Raw genomic sequence first — 21864 nt, 5'->3', positions numbered from 1 at the left:
CATAATCACTACAGTGAAAAAGACAAGTTGCTTTGAGTAATAGGATAAGAATGATGTGGATTTTCCCCCAGACAACCTGGGAGGAAGAGAACGGACAATGAGGCAGAGATGGAAGGAACACAGAGCTAAGGGAGACATCAATACCATCAAACATCAGAACTGCTGTGTGACATGAGCTCTCTTCATGGTTCTCTCAAGGTTGTCAAAAAAATGTAGAAAACTCATAAACATACAGTAGAATTAAATGTGGTTGGAAAGTGACCAAAAGCTGAGTTCATAATCTGAAATAGCACGTGATTCGCCAAAGCAGACCAAAGAGAGGTACATCGAAGAAGAGAGAACTTGATGGGGATTTGACCTCCTGAGACTAAGCATACATTTGCAGGAGAGATTATGGATTTCCAGAGGCTAAATTGTTGGACTGGGGTCAAGAACAATTTCTAGGTGTTCAAGGGTCAAGCTGTCCTCCCTCCTCTGCCTCACTAGAATTCTCAGATGGGATATATATATATATATATATATATATATAGGATATATATATATATATATGACTATCAAGTCATTAAAGATTCTTGTTTACATTTCCGTGGTATATGAAATTCCATTCACTTCTTTTAAATAACCATTTTATATCTTTTCCATGGAGTATCTGTTAAAAATACACAAGTATCTGGTGCAAATGAAGATTCTATGTGAAGTAACGCACACAGACATGCACATACACAAACACACATATACATGTGCATGTATAGATGCTCTCATACATATACATTTTCATATACACTTATCTCTATGTAGTATATATTATATGCATTCTATATATTTTATATACTCTAAACAACTCAGAAATGATTACATGCAAATTACAGAATTCTGAAGGTGGAGTATGCACCAGATCACCAGGAAATGCTTTGCAGATGTGGTAGCCTTCAAGAATGAATAAGATTTGGCCATAAGGAATTTATAAAATTTATAGAAAGAGCATTCCAGGTGGAAAAAATAGTGTGAGCAAAAGCTTTAGTGTTCCCTTATGAGAAAGCATTATAAAATATAACTAGAGGATGTGTATTGTGCTTCCCCGAGTGGCTTGCCTTGGTTTTAGGCAACTCTTTGCATATTAGACCTATGGATCTTTCCCACCACCCCAATTTTCTTTAATAATTTCAAGATTAAAAGAGTTTTAGGACTGGCATGTGATTGAACCATCAATCATTTTCAGCTGCTTGGAATAAGGGAGAGTCTGGACTTAACTAAAGCATAACTCATGCTGTGTTGCTTGAGTAAAAACAGTTTTATATGATGCAAGAACCTCCAGAGTTCTGTACACTGTGTCTCTAGCTCCTACTTTTTCCTCCCCCAGAAGGCAGGTGTAGGATAAACAGTGTTGTTTATCAACCCTTCAGGCCAAATAAGCTCCCAAGTAAGTTGTCTTCTTGTGAGGAGATTCATCACACCCCAATTAGTTCTCTGCTTTGCATTGCACCCAAATCTGTCTTACTACTGTATCATTTCCTTGAGTAATGCCTTTCAATGGCTGTCCACTGCTCTTAAAATAAGAGAACAGTACTATCTGGTTCTGCCCACATCATCTGCCTCACCTGGCACCAACCCTTTCCTTCTCTCTGTTCCTTTGACAGGAGCTGTCTTTTCATTCTTCACATAGGCCACAATAATACCGGCTTCAGAGTCTTCCCATATACCATCTCCTCTGCCCCAACTGGCACTCATCCTTCTTTTAAGTAAATCGTCGTAAGATTTCCACCCTAGCTTACTTTCTCGAGGAAGCTTTTCTTAACCTTAACAAATTAAGGTGGATCCATTGATATAACACTGTTTTTTTTTTTGTTTCTTGTCTTTTTTAGCACTTACCAAATTTTATTTAAATAAATGTTTAGATAATTGCTTGCTGAGATAGAATGTCCATGAGGGAATGGGCCTTCTAAATTCCATCATGATGTTATCACCAAGGCCCAAGATGCTGCCTTGCCTAGGAGAGGTTCTCAAATGTCACCCGACTTAATCAGTGAACGGAGTTAGACAACTTTGGGTTGAATTCCAGCATCTCCACTTCTCAGAGGAAACATTTTAGGTAACTCTTGATCAATTTCAGCTTCAGATTTCTTACACCAAGGACATGAAAGGTAATAATTCCTATTTGACAGATTTTTGAGTATTAAATGAGATGCATATACTACGGATGTTTTGTAAACCATAAAGAGATATACATATGACTTATTTTTCTCATCGAATATTTATTTTCAGGACTGTATTTAAAATAGGACTTAAAATAATTAATGAACGGATTACAATTTGGTGTTTGATATGTCTGCATGATGAATATCTTCAAACTCATTATTTTTATTTGTGGCATATAGGGTTTAGACTAAGAAGATATTGGAATCAGCTTTTTGCAAGTTGTGATTCTAACTACTTGGTTTGGGGCCTTGTCTGCTTTTCTAATCATCTGCATTCTGCAGGCTCTGGGTAATAATCATTTTATAGATTTAGGATAACAGTTTCATATTATCCATTTTTAACTGATTGCTCACTTCAGCAGAGTAATCATTTTAGAATCTGTTAATGATCCCCTGTGACAGCTTTTATAGACACAGTACCACATATCATGTATCTGCAATGTGTAAATATCAGCGATTGTTTTTAATTCTGAGAAGAGATTTGTCCAAAAGAATCAAGGAAAGCACAAAACCACAATCAGTGTCATATAAAAGGTACAAATTAACATCAAGAAACATAATTACCTTGCAATTTCAGTCCATCATATGTATGTAGATAATATGCTTCTCTAATGTGAGTACAGAGTTATTTCGGAAAGCAGATGCTTTCCTACTGCCATGTGGGATACATCTGAGTGTGCTCAGGCCTTACTTCTTTGTGGTAGCCAAGATAAATAAAGCAAAACCGTCTCCTGAAAAGCACGGGCAGAATATCTGCACACCATTAATCTTCATCCATCCTTATTTTGCAGGCAGTATATATGCCACTTTGTACATTTACTTAGGGATCTTCTTTCCAACTTTTTTCCTCATTCTCCTTCCCATCCTGCTTAACTGTGATTCTGCCTTGAATCATTCTATTTGACAGACAGCATCTTTCCACACAACAGTTCAAAGCTGTCAATATCAGTACTATTTCACTGTATCGCACACGTGACTATATATTATCAACGTACTGTGCCCTCCTGACTCACGATCGTAGCCGTAAGTAATTTCACGTCCCTCTTTTTTTTCCTTGACTCTCTAGATCTCTTCCTTTTTCAGACTCTCATCTTAAGTTCTGTATTTCTTTCTTAGTTCTCAATTTCATGACTTCATGGCTTTGTCTGATATGCCCATACTGTCGTTTTAACTTCCCCCTCCCTACCTTTATGCATTATTTGCCTATTCAATGATGAAAGTGTTGGAGGAGTAAAATTCAGTTTGACTGATTTTACCTGCCTATCTGCAATGAAAATCTATTATTCAGTTTTCAACCAGTGGTTTTAAAACCACGGAAATAAATGTATTTCTCCCTTTGGGGATGGGGGCAAGGGAAATAGCATTCGACTTGGAATCCCCCCCACCCTGATTATTTTACATAATTTGCTTTTTGTTTTGGTTTATTCTTTTCCACTTTTTTTTTCCCCCTTAATCATTGGCCTACTGAACTTAAGGTATGACAGCTTTCCCTAAATTTGCTGGTTCAGAACCCTAAATTCAATACTGGATATATTGCAGATTTTCAGAATCTGTTTAGAAGTTGCTAAAAGTGACTCTTTCAAATTTTCTGACAAATTGTGCAACGGCTAGTCCTGTGTCATGACCCTTTGGAACTCATCCACTCATGCTGTAACTGTTATAAAAGAGGAAAACGTTAAAGCAATCAAAACTGTAAGTTGTCGAATTAAGAGACACTTTAGATCCTCCCAGTCCCTCTGAGAATGATGTTAGTTTTTTGATTGCATCTTGAAAGTGCAATAAGATGTGTGAAATAACTTTTGACATTAGAAATACAGGATGGGAGGCATGTTGAGTATACTTTTCCCTTTAGTCTTTCTTGAGCTATTTTGTAGTTCAGAAATGTCTCTATTGGGTTCTAATTTTATAGTGTGTTGCTCCAGTTATGTTTTATTTTAGAACACTATGTATCCAATACGACGCTCTCAAATGTAGACTTCTGAAGTTTCCACTTCAACTAATTAATTAGGGACAAAATGCTCAGCTATTTGACAAAATAGGCTTTACTCTAAATGAATTCATTCAAAATTGTAAAAATAAAAAACCAGATTACTTAGGGTGTCGATCTTAGTTTTAGTGAAGTAAATTGGGAAAGTTCTAGAAATACTGAAATAGCAAGTTCTAAGTGGGAAATTTTAATGTTTAGGGAAATGTGTGTGGCTTTTAAAATTTTTACTTGATACAGGAATACTGACTTTGAATGTCACTAACAATCTCGCACTCAAAATTTTCACCCTCTTAAAATTATTTTATCTTTGTCTCTAATCTCTCTACCCTCCTTAATTATCCACTCTTATTTGTTCATCCATATTCAATCTGTTTTCCATTTACTAAATGAGTGATATATACTAAAAAGGTCTTTGTTTCCCACGCATTTTTTGGTAGCTCTACCAATGTACATCCAGTCTCAGAAACTGAGGTCATATTTTACCTCCTCTCTCCATCCTATTCATGGTGTTTAAACTCAAGTTTGGATTAAAAAAGAAAGAGAAAAAAAATGTAATCTATTTCTTCTCGCCATTCCTATAGCGCCACCCTAGTCAAGAGGCTCATCTCATCTCATCAAGGCACGCAGATAATGAGTAAAGTTTTGTCCAGGCAGAAAAGCTAGCCCAACAGAGTACCTGAGCCATGTGCAAAGAAGTGCACATTGAAGCTTATGCTTGAAAAGCAAGAGCTAATGTAATGTTGACAGTCATGTGATACATTCAGGAGATAGACAAATTTTGGACTTTAAGAAACTGAATGTTTTCCATCTCTTTATTACCACAGCTTAGCTTAGCCTAACTATGTGTCTTACTCACAGTCTAGAAGAACAATGATTGGCATGTAGTGAGAGCTCATAAATGGTTGCTTCCATTATTATCATTTCGGCAAGATCAAATTTTATCCATTCTTCATAGTTCACTAAATGCTATTTTCATTATTCAGTCTTCCTGATTGCTCCCTGGAAGAAAATAATATTCCCATTCATGAACTTCAATTCTTTATCTGTCTTTAACAGAGCTTTAATTTTAAATGTATATTACACATATTTTTGCCTATATATGTGTACATATAACGATATAAATATAAATATCATTATAGCCTAATTTCCATGCAGGAAGATATTATGTCTTTTTGTCTTCTATCATTCATAGTTTCCACAATAATAATTATTATACATTAGACAATAAATATTTGAAGAAAAATAGTGATCGATTTCCTTTAAGACTTCATGGGATATGAAAGGATACTCCTGCCATTTTGACCACGTCCCAGGCTGTGGGTCTGTGGCCTACAGCTGAGGGGAACGCAATATTTTCCACTTTATGGATTTGGGGAAAGGAAGTCCTATTGAGATGTTGAGGAGATAGACTCACTTTTTTTTTTAAATTTTTTTTATTATTTATTTATTAGAGATAGAGACAGCCAGCGAGAGAGGGAACACAAGCAGGGGGAATGGGAGAGGAAGAAGCAGGCTCCCAGCAGAGGAGCCTGATGTGGGGCTCGATCGCATAACACCGGGATCACGCCCTGAGCCAAAGGCAGACGCTTAACCGCTGTGCCACCCAGGCGCCCCGATAGACTCACTCTTAAGCTAGGTGACTCACAACTGCTCAGCAACTCAGAGGGCTGTCATTTCAAATTCATGCCTCAACGTATGTAAAATCTATACAAGTTATAGACTTTTGTGTTACTTGGTTATGGTTGAACCATAGTCTGAGCATGCCAACTATCTATCGTGACTGTTTTTACTTTTTTATCAGGACGGGCCTCCCCTTTAGACTCAGTGCAAAGCCTGGTGAGCAGGGCAGTTAGTTTTTGGATAGATATGCTCAATTATATTCTCTTGAGATTTATTTTATGCCTTGCCAAGAGCCCATTATTCCGATCCTCAGCTTATGCTTGGACTAGAAATCCAAATCTGATTCTTCAAAAACATCTGTTCAGCCAGCTGTTCACTACTCTTATAGTGAGTATTCTTCCAAAGTGGAGCTGAAATATACCCTTGCTCTTATAATTTCAAGATTGCTGCCTAAGGCTTCATAATCCCCTGTGACGGTTCCAAATTTATCCATGTATTCATTCATTCATCATTCATTGATTCACTTGCAAATTATTAATTAAATCCATTATTTGCTGAGTCTGTAAGGTATGTTGGCATTGTGCTAAGAACCAGGTAAGACTAGTGAATAAAATTGGCCTTGGTTCCTTGCCTAGCAGGGAAATTTGCTTCTGGTAGAGTTATTGGTTCCCATCTGCACTTGTGGGTGTCAATGGTAGACAGCAAGTTTGAAAACCTTCCATCTCCCTCTTGTTATGGGCACTTAGAATGAATGAATAGCCCATCTTACCTTGGTAATTTAGCATCAAGATTTTACTAAACCTTCAACATAATGTAGCTGACCTTGGAGTCATCCTCATTTTATGGTTGGTAGCGAGTTTCTTTACATTGTTGGGCATGCAGTTCTCCAGCCTCCCGGATTTCTTCTTCACGACTGACAATTCACTAGCTATGGAAAAGCTACTTTACAGCATTGCAACTTTATAGCAGTGCCCCCTCCACTAATGCATCTCTTATTTGTGTCACTCACTTTGTGTCATTCACTCACACCCCCTGTTTATGGTTATGTTTAGTGTTGATCTCAGCTACCTCATTTTTTAATGGGTGCCTCTGCATTCGGGTTGTGCAGCTTCAACAGAGCAGATGTGCTGCAGCCAATGTCCTCAACCTGTCTACCTATTCCAGAGAGTTCTAGAGGGACAAATCTGGATGCAATGCCTGTAGCATAAAATCTGTTGCCTCCATTTCTGCCACATGTGTGGCCACAGGGCCACAGACACCCGTAATCCACTAAGCTATGATTCCAGTAATTTGGGTCTCCAAATCTACTTCAATGTTTATTACCCAGGTGCAGATATTATGCACAATTTAGCACTATGTAGAGCTGGCTGATTATTTAACTTGTTTTATATCTTAACGTTAATGAAGAAGATCTTTTCATTTTGCTCTCAATGTTTAAGTCCCTAATGTTTTCCCATTATAAACATATAAAATATTCAAAAGTAAAAGGTGGGAATAAAGTAAATGACTAAACTCTGCATGAGAGGAAAAAGAAAAAAAGTATCTCTACAAAAATATGTAAAAATAGTTTAATTAAAAATTTAATTTTTTTTTTACTAAAAACAAATTATTATGTTGCTCTACACGAAGCTATCCAAAATTTAATTCATTTATTATTGAGTTGCTAAATGGCCGGGTCATCTAACCGAGCAATTTGGACTTAAATTTTAGCAATAATTTCAGAAGTTTATTCCATTAGTTGGTGCTTTATCCCAGTTATGGCTATATTTTGCATTCTATGATGCCAAAAAATGTTTTCTTATTGCCTTTGTTTACTTATTTTCTTTTTCTTATGACATTTTATTGAATGTCCATTCAACTTAGACTCCTGTCAAGATGGAAGTCAGAGCCAAATTGAAATGAAACGTCAAGATACTTCTACAAACCTCACACCAAGTATGTAAAACACTTTTCTGGATTTATCCTACATGCTTCAACATGAAGCTTAATCATTTTTTACCTTATAGATTTGGGAAATAACCTACCATTGTTAACCTGAAATTAGTATATTCTTGGCTGTTTATACCAAATGAAGGGAAACAATGGTAAAGGCAGCTTTGCTGGTCAAAAGGTCATGGAGAACGACCTCCCTCTTGACTATAAACCAGTGATTCCTGAGCTAGTTTATTATTGGAATCACCTGTAAATCTCTCTAAGCGTATAGGTGCATTTGTGTAAAGAACAGAACCTCCAATGGTGGTGGTTTCTGGAATTTTGATAAAATTCTTGTAGTGGATTTTTTTAACACCCTCAGTTTTTATTCTTGAAATAGCACCACTTTTCTTCAGAATTTTACACATACACAATCCTATCCATCCAATGGATGACTTTTGGCTTGGCTCCAGCTCTCTAGCCACAGATGACTTGTCCAGGTAGAGGCCACTAGCCCAAAATATACTCTGCCTCCCTCTCCAAATTAATTCAAGAATCATTAACTGACTCAACTTTGGCCAATTCAAGGCTTTTTCCAGGACACTTAAAACCAAGACATGGCAGAGTATGTTCTGTACTGACAATAGAAGATGTGGATGAAGACGTGAAGCTCGGTAAGGATTGTAGCTCTGTTTCTGTATTTATTTACCATAGCAGCTAAAACAAAGTACCATAGTCTGGGTGACTTAAACTACAAAAATTTATTTTCTCATAGTTCCAGAAGGTACAAGTCCAAGATCAAGGTGTCAGCAGGATTGGTTTCTTCTGAGGTCTCTCTTTGGCTTGCAGACAGCATCTTCTTGTGTCCTCACATGGTCTTCCCTCTGTACATCTGTGCCCAAATTTCCTCTTATAAGAACATCAGCCATATTTTGGATTTTGTCCCCTCTGCCCGAATTAACTTAATTACCTCTTAATTAACTTAATTACCTCTTTAAAGGCCCTATGTCCAAATACGGCCACATTCGGAGGTACTGGGGGTTAGAATATTAATATATGTATTTGTGGGGGACGCAATTCAGCACAAGACAATGACACTCCGCATTGCTTCCAAATCAGTCCAAGAGTTAACTTACTCAAATTTGGTCTTTTCCAGGACATTTCAAACCAGAACATGACAGAGTATGTTCTCCCCTGAGAGCAGAAGCTGTAGATGGGGAAATGAGACTCAAGGGGTTGTGGCTTTATTTCCACCCTATGAAGTGGAAACCTAACTGCACTGACAGAGATGTCATCTGATGGCTAGAGGAGACCACAGGTTAAAGATGGAGGGAGGAACAGCTCCTGGGTCATTCAGTTAGTTAAGCAGCTGCCTTTGGCTCACATCATGATCCCAGGACCCTTGGATTAAGCCCTAAATCATGCTCAGGGGGGAGTCTGCTCCTCCCTCTCCCTCTGCCTCTCCCCGCAGCTTGTGCTCTTTCTTGCTCACTCTTTCTTTCTCAAATAAATAAATAAAATATTTAAAAAGAGGAAAAGAAAATGTCAGATGCTATATTCAATTTAATTCTAAATATTGATTTCTCCTTTATATTCCTCTTCCACCTTTTTTTTCTCAGCTCTCATTTTATATACCTGAAAGTTTCATCCTGGGGATCAAGAGCTAGAACAAATTACAACATGGGCTGGAAGATTTTTACAGCTTCCTCTACTCCCCATCCCTATCCCATCCCTGGTACGTAAGTAAATTACCCCTGCTCTTTTTCTAAACCTAACCAGTTTCATTCTATATGATCATCCTATATTGTAACTCAAACTTTTAGTAACTTGAATTATTCTTTGATTTCTGGATCTGAGTTATTATTCTATTGAATTGTCTAATGCCCCTTTTTACCTTAACCCGTTCTTATTTTCTCCCTCCAGGCCTAAAGATGAAGTTTTTCTTCTTCGCCCCTCCCCCACCCCCGGGGGTACCGCCCAAGGGGATGAGTGTAGTACACAGTTTTACTTCTTTTGCTTTTTGAGAATAACTGACTATACATTTTTCAAATCCTTAGATGTGACTGTCTTAAGTACTGAAAGACGGGAGACAGACTCTCACAGATGGAGAAAATAGGCAGACATTGTCTGTCCTTGAATTCATTCAACTAAAAGCAAAAAAAAATATCTTCATTAAGTTATCTATGAAGGTGTTAAAATATGCATTATGTATATTGTGATTTTCTTATATCCCATTGTTGAAAATATCAAATTTACAAGATCTTATGTTGTTTAGACAATACAAAGTTGAATGAGGAAACATGCTGACAATTATTTTTTAAGAGAGCATGGATTTAAAAAAAGTAACAATGAGGTTTTGTGGTCTGTGAAGGATGTGGTCTGTGGGTAGCCTAGAAATGAAACTTTCACCCCACTTCAAGAAGCAGGGCTTCCCTAGCTCCATCCTTAAGGAATCTGTTTCCCTGGAGTCACTTAGTCCTCTCCTTATAAGGAGCCTTGCATCTAGGATCTAAAGACCTACTAGGAAAATGACAGTCAGGGTTTTACAGCAGGGTGCCTCCTTTGACCTGTGCCAGGTCTGAACCTTTTAGAGGACAGACTAGACTTTTTGTTGCATATTCTTATTTTTCTTATGGGCCCATTGGAAGAATTATAGGCACCCACATCTGTAGATCCATAGTCCCTTTACTATGGATGCTCACACATTTGCAGGGATGAGAACATTTAAATAAATATTTGTAGTACAAGGTAGTAAATGCAGCAAAAGGAGTACACACTGTGCACAGATACTGCTCTGAACACAAGGGTGCCATTCGGTCTTGATCGGTTACGGCGGGGAGGGTTATGGCTGTCAAAGTGTCATAGGCTTCGGGGCGCCTAGGTGGCACAGCGGTTAAGCGTCTGCCTTCGGCTCAGGGCATGATCCCGGCGTTATGGGATCGAGCCCCACATCAAGGCTCCTCTGTTGGGAGCCTGCTTCTTCCTCTCCCACTCCCCCTGCTTGTGTTCCCTCTCTCACTGGCTGTCTCTATCTCTGTTGAATAAATAAATAAATAAATCTTTAAAAAAAAAAAAGTGTCATAGGCTTCTCAGAACAAGTGAAGCCTTACAGCATGGTTTTGAAGGATGATAAGTAAAGGACCTTGGGTAAGAAAGTATTATAAGTAAAAGAAATGACATAGCTAAATGCTAATTCCTGATTCAATATAGTTTGTTCAAGAAACCATGAATAGCTCATCACTGCTGAGGATACAGTATGAGGCATTGTGGGTTGGGGTGAATTTATAAGATATGAGGCTGAAGATAAGACTTGCAAAGGAGAAGGAAAAAAACCCAAAAAACAAGGTAACGTTACAGAGAATTTTGTTGGGACTTGGAATTTACCCAGAAAGCATTTATGAGCTAGTGAAAGAACTTAAGCAATGGAGTGACCTGTTAGATTTCTCTTAGAGAAAGCATTAAAAAACTCACTAAGTATGATAAGTTTCTCTCAGTTGATGATAGCTAGCCAGAGAAAATTGTTAACTCACATTAACCTGCTAAAAGGGCAAAATAAATGTTTCTTAAAAAAATGGAACAAAAGCTTTCAAAGTGGTTTTTTCTTAAAAAATAAAAGTAACATTAGGAAAATAAATTTATTTTGTATTATATTAAACTGCATTCAGATTCTATTTTCAAGCTATGCAGTAATTCTTGTAATTAACAAAAATTGTATATCTTAATACTTTCTGTAAACTTTTTCCTATTAAGTTATGTGATAATATATTTTGAGTTCTGAAATTTACATTTGACTTTAATGTTGGTAACCTCAAGAGAGTCATATTGGTAAGGATATTTGAGAATCTTATTATTTTTTTCCCAGTGAGTCTTAATTTCTTATAATTCACAGCATTTCTATCCTCCTTAATTATAGCTTCTAAAATGGTTAACTGGCTTACGCTGGCCCAATTCTCATTTGAAAGGGAGTTGTATATGATTTGCATCTGCTTTGCCATACAGGAACTTTTATTGAACCAGAAAAAAAAGGAAAAAGAAAATAACCCCTTTCTAAAGACAAAATTTTCATAACAAATGTACAACTATGATGTTTACACAGAGAATGCCTCCCCAACAATTGTGCAGTACACAATGTGCCTAACTCTTTCTGATTGCCTTTATATTTGAGATCTTCTCCAACAACCTTTTTATCTACTCTACTGACTCTCTTATCTTTTGCAGGTAAGCAAGATAATTTTGTAACCAATTTACTTGGTACCACTTACTTGCAGATGTTTGCAACTATTACAAGCACGGGAAGGTGAACTCTTCAACCAAGATAATATATAGAAAAAAAACCCCACCAGTTTTAAGCTGGTAACAACATCGAGGAGAAATACAATTTTTAAGTGATTGGCTGATCAGTTCATATCTTCTGATGACAACTTCTGCTTCTCTACGCGACCTCTTGAGTAGCTGGATAGTGTCTACTTATACACTGAAGATGATCTGAAATAAGGACATAGAGATAAAGGCACCATCGTGAAAAACAAAACCCAGAAAACAAAATACATAGATCATACAACTGACAGGAGTTGGTTATTTGCTGAGTGTGCTAGGAGAGGAAAAGAAGATCATATGGGAATCCCAGACATTAGGACTTCTGATGTGGGAACATGATGTGGACGAATTGGTTCTTCACCATGTAAGGGGATATAAATGGAAAAGTCAGAGAGGAAAACAGGACTAGTTCCCTTTGAGCCATAGATTTCTAGAAGACTGTTCCCTATCCAGACACAAATATTTAGTAAGGACTAGGATAACTTGTTCTAGAATTTGTAGGAGATGTCAAAGCTGGGGATGGAGATTTGAGAATCATCAGCATATGGGTGGTATTTAGAAACATGGGAGGAATAAAGGGTCTTAAAGAGAGGAGATAGAACAATAAAACACTGAAGGCAGGATCCTGGGAGATAGAATCTTTATGGAACAAATGGAGGGAAAGTGCTGGCTAAAGATGAGAAGGAACATTCAGAAAAGGAAAAGAAGAACAAAGATACAGTATAATTTTAAAATCTAGATCCTGGAAAATATGCCATCTATCCTCAGGGAGCTCTGAAACCCAACAGTGTCAAAGTCATAGGAAGGTCAAGTCAAGGAGGGATCAAGGAAAGTCTCATATAATTTAGGATTATCTAAGAGGATCCAATAAATAGCTCCACTTTTCCTTGGCCAACTTTCAATGAATTGTGAAATAAGGAAAAGGAATAACAATGACCACAACAAATAATGATGCAATTACCAGAAAGGCTAAGATAAAGGATAGAGTGTTGTGTGAAAGCTCACAGAACCCTAGAATAGGCAAACTGGCCTTGCCGGTCACAGGCAACATTGGACCAGAGGGGGTCTCCCTGCACATATGCCATAGAGTAGCAGAGGGGAACAACTGCTCCTTATGGATGCCCTGCTCTCATGAGGGCACAAGGGAGTTGATAATTCATTGTGAAAGAGTGAATAAGAGTGAGTAAGAGCAAGAGAGAATTCAGGCAGTTGAAGATCAAATCAAAATGTCACCTTTGTTCGTTATACAGCCGATAGGTGTGTGGGAACATGGACTTGCAAACACTATTCTGCATGACTAACATTACTCAAACTGTCCAAGCAAATCTGCATAGCCCTACTCTAACCCTCCCAAAGAGCCTGAGTCAGTCTTGCTGAGTTTGGCAAGAGAATGGAGAACAGAATAAGGCCCATTGCAAGGGATGTGACCCATGTGTTTACATAGGGCCGCTACACTCAGAAGGGTCCTGGCTTGGAGTTTAGTGATCTGTGGCCAGTGCCTTGAAACAATAATAATAATTTAATTTTAGATTATGCACTCAGCTCAACCATAGCCCATCTCTGGCTTTCTTCTCACCTTTTTGAGGAAAGTCTTTTGCTTCTTGGATCCCTGGCATCCCACATCCTCTGGCCTTCCCCTCCTCACCCCTGCTCACTGCTGCCTCCCTCTGCCTCCCCAAACTGACTCTGTGGGGACATGGACCTAAACATAGGAAGGGAAGGTCTGGGTCAGACACAAACATCCTGCCACATATTGGGATGGGGCATGGCAGTGGCCATCCTGGTTCAGGGCCAGAAGTATTTAACCAGTGGCTGATTTGGCACAGAATATGTCCCAATGTGGAGGTTGCAACCACTTGGTGGTCACCCCTTGATATAGGTTGGAAAGGCAGGTGGCAGGCTTTGGGAAGGGGAAATCATCTCCATTCCCTCCCCACCCAGTGGATCAGTCCTGCAGCTGTGGGGAGGGGAGAACTGTAAGTAGTGTGCTGCTGTGTGTATCACAGTATCACAGAGCAGGGCCAAACCCTGGGAGCCTTTAAGACTCTATGGCCTTGTGACTACCACAGTACCTGAGGGAGTGTGGTATTAAATAGCAGATAAAAGATATCATGACAGGTTGAGAGAAAGACCACAGAAGGAAGAAACAAGTTTTATATTTTACTAGCGTTAATGCTACATTTTCCCCTTCCTTGGACAAGGGGCTCCACCTGTCCATTTTAAAGCAGGCCCTGCAAATAACGTAACAGACCCCTGAAATATCCAAGATGAGCTGAGCCACACATTCCCTGTTCCTTCTGTGTAAGTCACCAATTGGGGCAGTCACTGACCGAGAGCTGAGGGAGTAAAGTGAGGCCCCAGAATATTGTTCAAGGGGCATTTCGTTCACATGCACACAGAGTGACAGGGATGTGTTCTTCCTCATGAGCCGTCATTAACCCTTACGCTCTATTTCAGATGGAGCCAATCAGAGCTCGGTTAGTGACACCAACTCAATGACAGAGGCAGAGCTATAGTACTTCATTGGTTTCCCTTTTAGTAGAGGAGTTTCAGCTGCACTCTCTATGTAATTGCTCTTGTGCATGGGCTTGCTCTGGGAAAATGATGGCAAAGGCTAGAATAGGGGTCAGGGGTATAAAGATGCCTCTCAGCCTTGGGGAATTGGAAAGATCTTATGCAGAAGCACTTCCCCAAAACCTTTTGTACAGTTAAACCTCATCTCAGTGGCTGAGTCTGTTTCACACTTAAGGCAGAAAGGCAACGCTGAAGGATGAGCTCCCTTACAACCAGATCAACCTGGCTGAAGTGTCATTTGCCCAGCAGGTCACCAGCACCAGCACGAAGACAATCAGTTCAACAGCCAATATGCTACTACACTGGGTGGGAGGGAGACTGTGGACTGGTCAGAGACCCAGAACAACCTGAAGGCTGGAGCATTAGGGACTATTCCCTTTTCCTTGTCCACTGTATAATTCTGGGAGGGCTTAAGGCATTTGGAACCACCCAGCTTCTCTGGGGGAAACAGGCAGGACTGAGTTGACAGAGCCTTGCCTCGATGAGCATGTCGGAATCTCTGCTTTAGCTGCAGGACTGAATCAAGCACTGCTGGGGAACTTGGGAATTATCTGGAAAACAAAAACTATGGTGGAGGGGAGGGGAGCCAACAGTATAACACATGGGGTTTCGAGCCAGAGCAGTTTGGATATTCATAAAAAGGTAACCCAAGGCTAATCATGCCTGCAGCATACCCATTATTCATTCTTTTGTAATAAACCTGGAATTCAGCACTCTCCAGCTCTCTGGGCTTCTCCCTCTTCTATTCCAAGCGATTGGCCATATTTCCTCTTTCCTGATTTAACTAGCAGGTCAGCCTTTGGGAAAATGGTGTTAAAGGGAGAAATCTGTAAAATGACATAACACTTGGTGTGATTTTATGTCTTTTAAGAGGTTTTGGAAACAGCAGCCTCTCTGTCCCCTCGTGTTTAACTCAATTCCCCCAGCAACAAAGTTTTGGACACAAACTACTAACACTCTTCAAATGGTTCACTCTCAAAAGAGCATTAGGACTTTTATTCCTTGGACCAACTGAGGAGAGAAAGAATGCCACAGCACTTAGCAGGGCAATTCAACTTTCACCAGCTGAGACAGAGTTAAGCCTTTAGAATTGTTGCCCCCTAAAGGAAAATAAAACACAGGGAGAGGGAATTAAGATGATCTTGCATCATTAAGCAGTCATGTGCATTACTGAAAGATGTTGCTTTCTTATTGGGGCTATTAAGTATCACTTTGAATAATGGCTCCAGAGAGCTAAATGCCAGAACAAAGGCAAAAGGAAATGTGAAAATATCATGAATTAAAAAAAATCAGAACTGGGGAAGAATAGATGTTTCCTGCAATAAACTTTAAAGTCGTAATCATGCTCACATATATGTACATAAAAGACATTTAAAGCAGGGGAGAGAATCATTTCTCTTATAAAATCATTTCTATAATCTAATGACTCTCTCTAGCTTTTATGAACCCTTCTTGTGTTCTGCAATAATTTATATCAGTGTGTTCAACTTTTATTTTAATCAAATGTAGAGGCTTGTACTCGCTTAAAATGAAGCACACTCTGAAGGATTGGTCTCGGAAATTTTTGCACTTAGCTGGGAGTAGATGTTTCTTTTTCATATTGAGGGGGATAGGATTGATATATTAAGATTTTTGTAGCATAGCAAAAATGAGAATGGGGCTGACAAAGCAGTATACTTTGTTAAATATCTCATGTTTTCATTAGATGAGGATTGGCTCACAGGTTAGCACCAACGGGTGGGTGTGGGTGTGAATTATATATTTTGCTTATGTCAAAAGCTTACTATTTTATGATAGCCTATGTCTTGGGTTAAGAGCGAGTTCATGTTCTTTAGTTTAGGGAATGGGCTAATTAGATAAAATTTTAATTAAGTGGAGTGTGGTGTATAAGATTATTATTTAGCTCTCGCTGAAGACTTTGGAGAGAACACAAGGCATATGCGAATGCAGACGTGAAAGGTGGGCTGCCTAGGGGCATTCTATGTAGTGCTACATTTTGCCCAAGTCATAAGTTAATGACGATAGCCAAGTTAATACTTGGGTATTACCCAAGTAGTACTAATAAGAGGGGAACACAAGAAAAACATGTGAGGAGCCCGGATCTAACACCTGTACTAAAAATAGTCTGTCTTCTGAGGAAGTAAAAGGAAAACAAAGCAGAACAAAAAGAAAAGGCTCAGAGGTCATTTTGGAAATCTTGATGTTAATTGTAGCCATTAAATATCATAAAATGCTACCTAGAATCACACCTATGGTGAGATTTTTTTGTCTTAAGGTGCAGTTAGGTCAAGTTGGAGTTAATTGTTGTTGATTCCAAATGCTGGGAGTTTCCCAAGTGAAATCTGAAACTTGCCCCTATACTCAAGGTCAATGAGAGATGGAAGAAAGAGCCAGGCCACTTTGTTTAATAAGCAAAGGAAGCTGCATGTGAGTTTGTCATGGGCAGCTGAAAGATGAGTAGATATCCATACCTACCAGCCAGAATGTTAAAAGTTTATACTGAGGCCTTACCTGGGTTCAGTCACCATATTACTGTCCAGGTAGTCTCAAAAACACATTGCTCTCTCAAAGCTGCATTCTTGAAAGTAGCTCACACTGTGGGAATGGTGGGCAGAGCATACAATCCAAGGACAGGGGAGAGGATAAGGGGTTGGGTCCAGCTCATAAGTCAATCAGTAGTCATGTTCTCTCAATAACCTACCACAACAGTTACCTATTTACCTGTCATTTTCTAAACACTTCTGAAATTTTCTCCTTTCTGTAATGGGTCAACCAGCTGATAAAAATTGTAGCTTTAATGGGGGAAAATATTTAGCTTAAGTCATGGTTTCTCCTGATTTAAGGAGAGTCTGAAGTCATATTTATACCGGATCATAGATTCTTTAAATCTGGTAACTTTCAAAGGTACACTTCTATTTTTCTACCTCATGGCTTACCACTACTACCATTACTACTACTGCAAGGAAAAATGAGAGAGAAAGGAGAGGCAGGGAAAGAGAGAAGAAACAAAAAATCGTTCATTATCCTAGGAGAATCAGGATGATAGCGATAGCTTAAAAAACAAATTGTTCTAGAAAGTAATGCTTAATTACAAATGCAATGAAGCAGAAATTGTTACCTACCCAAAACCCTCTAAAAAAAAAATGGAGAATTCAAAAAGTGTATTTCTCCCTGTAAAGTTACTCTGCTTAGCTGAAGTTGTAGAAAATTCTTAACATAAAAGAGGGTTCACAAAATACAAAATGTGTTGGCATTATGGGGTCTTACTAGAGGAATCATTTTGGTTATTAGCATATTATATTCCTAAAAATTCAAAATTGAGGGACCAGAGAAATTCCATACACCTGAGAAACTCTAAGACACAGTTTTAAACATTCTATTCAGGGCAAAGAGTGCCTGAACCAAATTTACTGAGGAATTGTCCAATATCTCATGTATTTGAGTCAGTTTCATAAATAAGGGATTGAAAATGACACTTCTGCTACTGTAGAAGTTCAAATTTATTATTATGTAATAAATACAGAATTTTTATTTAACTTTAAAATCTGAGTTCTACGATCATGATTTACTTGGATCAGAAGCATTTAGTCCATTGAGTTCAATATAGTCAAATTTAACATCATTGAAGAAATTAAAACAGAACTCCTGCCTCATTGCACAAATCAAAATATCAGGTCTCAGAGTCAAACTCAGTCTTTTTAACATTCAATTTGAATTAATAGATTAATGCCTTGTTAACTTTGACAAAGCTCTTTGGCATAGAATTATTTCTACACACTCAGGTAATTGACATAAGGGCTTTAACAAATCTCTTTACCTGAGACAGTTCCATAATTGTATCAAATATCTGGCCTCATCTCTTCTGTTGCAGGAGGCTGATTGACTTCAGTGTGGCGTATTGGCTTCTCTGTATTTGTTTGTTTTTTCTGCAACAACCAACTGTATAGTGAGAAAGGCGCCTAACTGTGAGCCCTGACAACCACACCTTGAAAAGCATTTCCTTCCAGTTTTGGGTGCAAGTTGAATTGATTTTGAGCCATCTCAGGTCTCAGGTCATGTGTCTAACTCCTGTTCTTGGCCTGTTCTGCATTCCCCAGGGACAGATCAAGTCCCTTGTGCACCTGGCAAACCATGCAACATTAGAGCTTAGCAGGGAGGGAAAAAAGTAATTTTTTTCTTTGAACCCAGCTGGCATTCAACATACTCTGAAACAAGAGGATTGATAGCCCACGTAATTTTAATCTGGGTTAATATGCATTTTTAATAAAACTGCAGATGCTATTCTTCTTCATATGTTCCCATTTCTGTAGTATCCCTGCTCGAGTTTTGTTGCTCATTATTTGTTATGGGAAATAACTATGTTATAAAGTGTGTTGTTCCCTTGGCCTTTGGAACTTCTTCTCTGTCCTGGCATGAGTCAAATCCTAAAATTATTAATTCTCTCTGCAGACTATACAACCCAGTTTGTTATATGAATCTCGAAAGTCTTCCTTGTTTGAAATGTAGCCAGTTGATTAAAAGTTTTAATCTTGAGGGATTTAGAACAGACAGGAATTTTTCCTTATGAGGATAGCTGAGCGTCCTTAACGGTTGTCAGATGTGGCACTGTAGCCACGTGGCTTCCCAGGGCAAAGCCCCAAGAATGTGTTATAGTCTGAAAATTCCTATAGCAGGAAAAGTAAAAGAAGCTTTCCATTGAAGTCAGCTTGTCCTGGATTTCCAGATCCACCCATCTCCACAAGTGATGGCTGCTTTCATACCTTTAAATAGTTTCCTCGTTCGGTGTCTTCTGGGAGGTGGTGACCCCCAGCTGCCTCACCTTTCCTAGCTCTGGATGGCTTTATCAGCCTCCCATGCTTGCTCTAGATCTCTAACTTCTAAGGCACCTCCCTTTAACCCACTCTCTCCGCACCACTGACTTATTCTCAGCCTTGGCTTTAGCTCGCTCAATATTCAGCATAAATTCCATTTCCCCCAGCGGAGCACTTCCGAGGGAGGAATGAGATAGTGACAATGTTCTCTGTAAACATTCTCACAGCAGCTTCTACCCACTTTGAATCCCACTCCCTTAGAGGGTTAATTTTAATTTTAATTTTTTTAATTTCATTTATTTGAGAGAGAGTGAGCAAGAGAGAACTTGAGTAAGGGAGGGGCTGAGGGAGAGGGACAGACTCTCTGCTGAGCAGGGAGCCCAACGTGGGGCTCGAGCCCTGGACCTTGGGATCATGACCTGAGCCAAAGGCAAATGCTTAGCCCACTGAGCCACCCAGGCACCCGAGGGTTAATATTTGTATTATTAGTTTGCTCATGTAAGTAGTGAGTTTTAATGTGTCACAGTTGACAACACTCAGTGCTTGTCCTTGAGGATCATGACACTGAAAATTTAGAGAAGAGAGAACTGAGATCATCTGCCTCCACATAGTTTGTGGTCACCTTCATCTTTCTGCATATTCTCTGCACCATGTCCATTGGACAAAACATCTAGAAGATTCTTGGCCTTGCCCCTTGGAGAGCTGCCACCAAGCAGGCAGGTGGATTTCTTAGTCTCTACCTCATTCTGGGAAGTCCTCTTCAAATCAAGCAGAACACTGTAATTCATGTCATTCATTTTAGACATTCCAATCAGACTGGCAACTATCTTGTAGCAAGAGCCATAATCAGCCTTAGTACTCCAGCCACTTTCTCGTTTTGAGTTATTTCTAGACTTTTTGGATATGATTTGAATGAAAATGGCACTCAACAAACATGTTAGTGCTTTTGGACATAGATGAATTTTTTTTAAAAGATAAGTGGCTTGATTAGATATGCTCAGGTGATGAGAAACAAATACCTTCTTTCTTGTTTTGCTTACACAAGTATTTTGTGTGGGACCAACTCACAAGCCTGTGCTAGAGGACAGGTACCATGGAAGTTGGCTAAGGATTTAGACATAAGGAAGAAAAAATCAGTTTGTGTGACTTCATTGGAACTATTTGTTATGTGTGTGTTTAACCAAAAATACGTCCTGAGACGAATAAAGAGGCCACAATTTTGGCTATTTCATCTTAGAAAAGAAAAGGCTAGAGAAGAGAAAAGAGGGGAGAGAAGGGGAGGAGAGGAGAAGAGAGGAGCAGAGTGTGAAACCTGGAAGCCGGCTGGAGCCTTGGCCCGGCCACTTACTTAAGTGTGTCACTTGGATATCCCACCAACCATACAACCAGATCATTAATAGCTCCTGGATTTGGGACTGTTGTAATTTTAAACATTAACATAACGAAGTCCTTCCAAATGACAACAGTACCCAATATTAAGCTCTGATGTACACACACCTGCGGGTCACTTGGTTAAAAAAAACCGAGGTCAACACCAGCAGGGCCACTAGCATATTCAAACTAGAGGGGATCATTCTGCCGCAGGTTGCACACTCCACCGACAGAGGGAGAGACAGAAAGAAACCCAGCACCGATTGTGCGCCTCGAAGAAGTGTGAAACCTCGCGAGAGGACGGAAAGCTCGTGAATCGCGCGCGCGGGAGGGGATGACTCACAGGCGCCTGGGGCTGGCAGCCGCCGCGGAAGAGCGTTGCAGGTACAAAAGGCGGCCGCAGAGGCGCCTGGGTGGCACAGCGGTTAAGCGTCTGCCCTAGGCTCAGGGCGTGATCCGGCGTTATGGAATCGAGCCCCACATCAGGCTCCTCCGCTATGAGCCTGCTTCTTCCTCTCCCACTCCCCCTGCTTGTGTTCCCTCTCTCGCTGGCTGTCCCTTTCTCTGTCGAATAAATAAATAAAATCTTAAAAAAAAAAAAAAAGCTGCGGCAGAGGGAGAAAACGAGGTAGGCTTTGGGCAGCCGTGGTCTCCGGCGGGATGCGTGGTTCTTCGAAGTCCTGCCTGACCAGGTCACGTGACAACCCAGGCCGAGAGGACTGGTCCGCTCACACTAGTGCCTGCGGCACAGAGCTTTATCTTTGCTTGAACTGCCTGAAACCTAGTTTATTCGACCAAAAAAGTACTTTCCAGAGCAAATGAGCCTGCATCTCAGGATCATAGGTTAGTTACTCATCTGGGCAAAAAGGTCACTTATGAGATGACTTTTTAAGGCTGTGACAAGATCCTCACTTCTCCATGTCCACCAATCACAGACTATTATATCACAAACCTTGCTCCATCCCAATCGGTCCCCAGACTTGAAAGGTAGACCTTAAACTACTTGTATCCAGATTCCAAAACCTCATAAATACCTCTTCCTGACCTCTTCCTTCTGAGACATTATTTAAGGCGCTGA

Source organism: Ailuropoda melanoleuca, chromosome 14 (genome assembly GCF_002007445.2).
Source record: "Ailuropoda melanoleuca isolate Jingjing chromosome 14, ASM200744v2, whole genome shotgun sequence".
NCBI classification, from domain to species: Eukaryota; Metazoa; Chordata; class Mammalia; order Carnivora; family Ursidae; genus Ailuropoda; species Ailuropoda melanoleuca.
Note: the sequence above shows the minus strand (reverse complement) of the source record.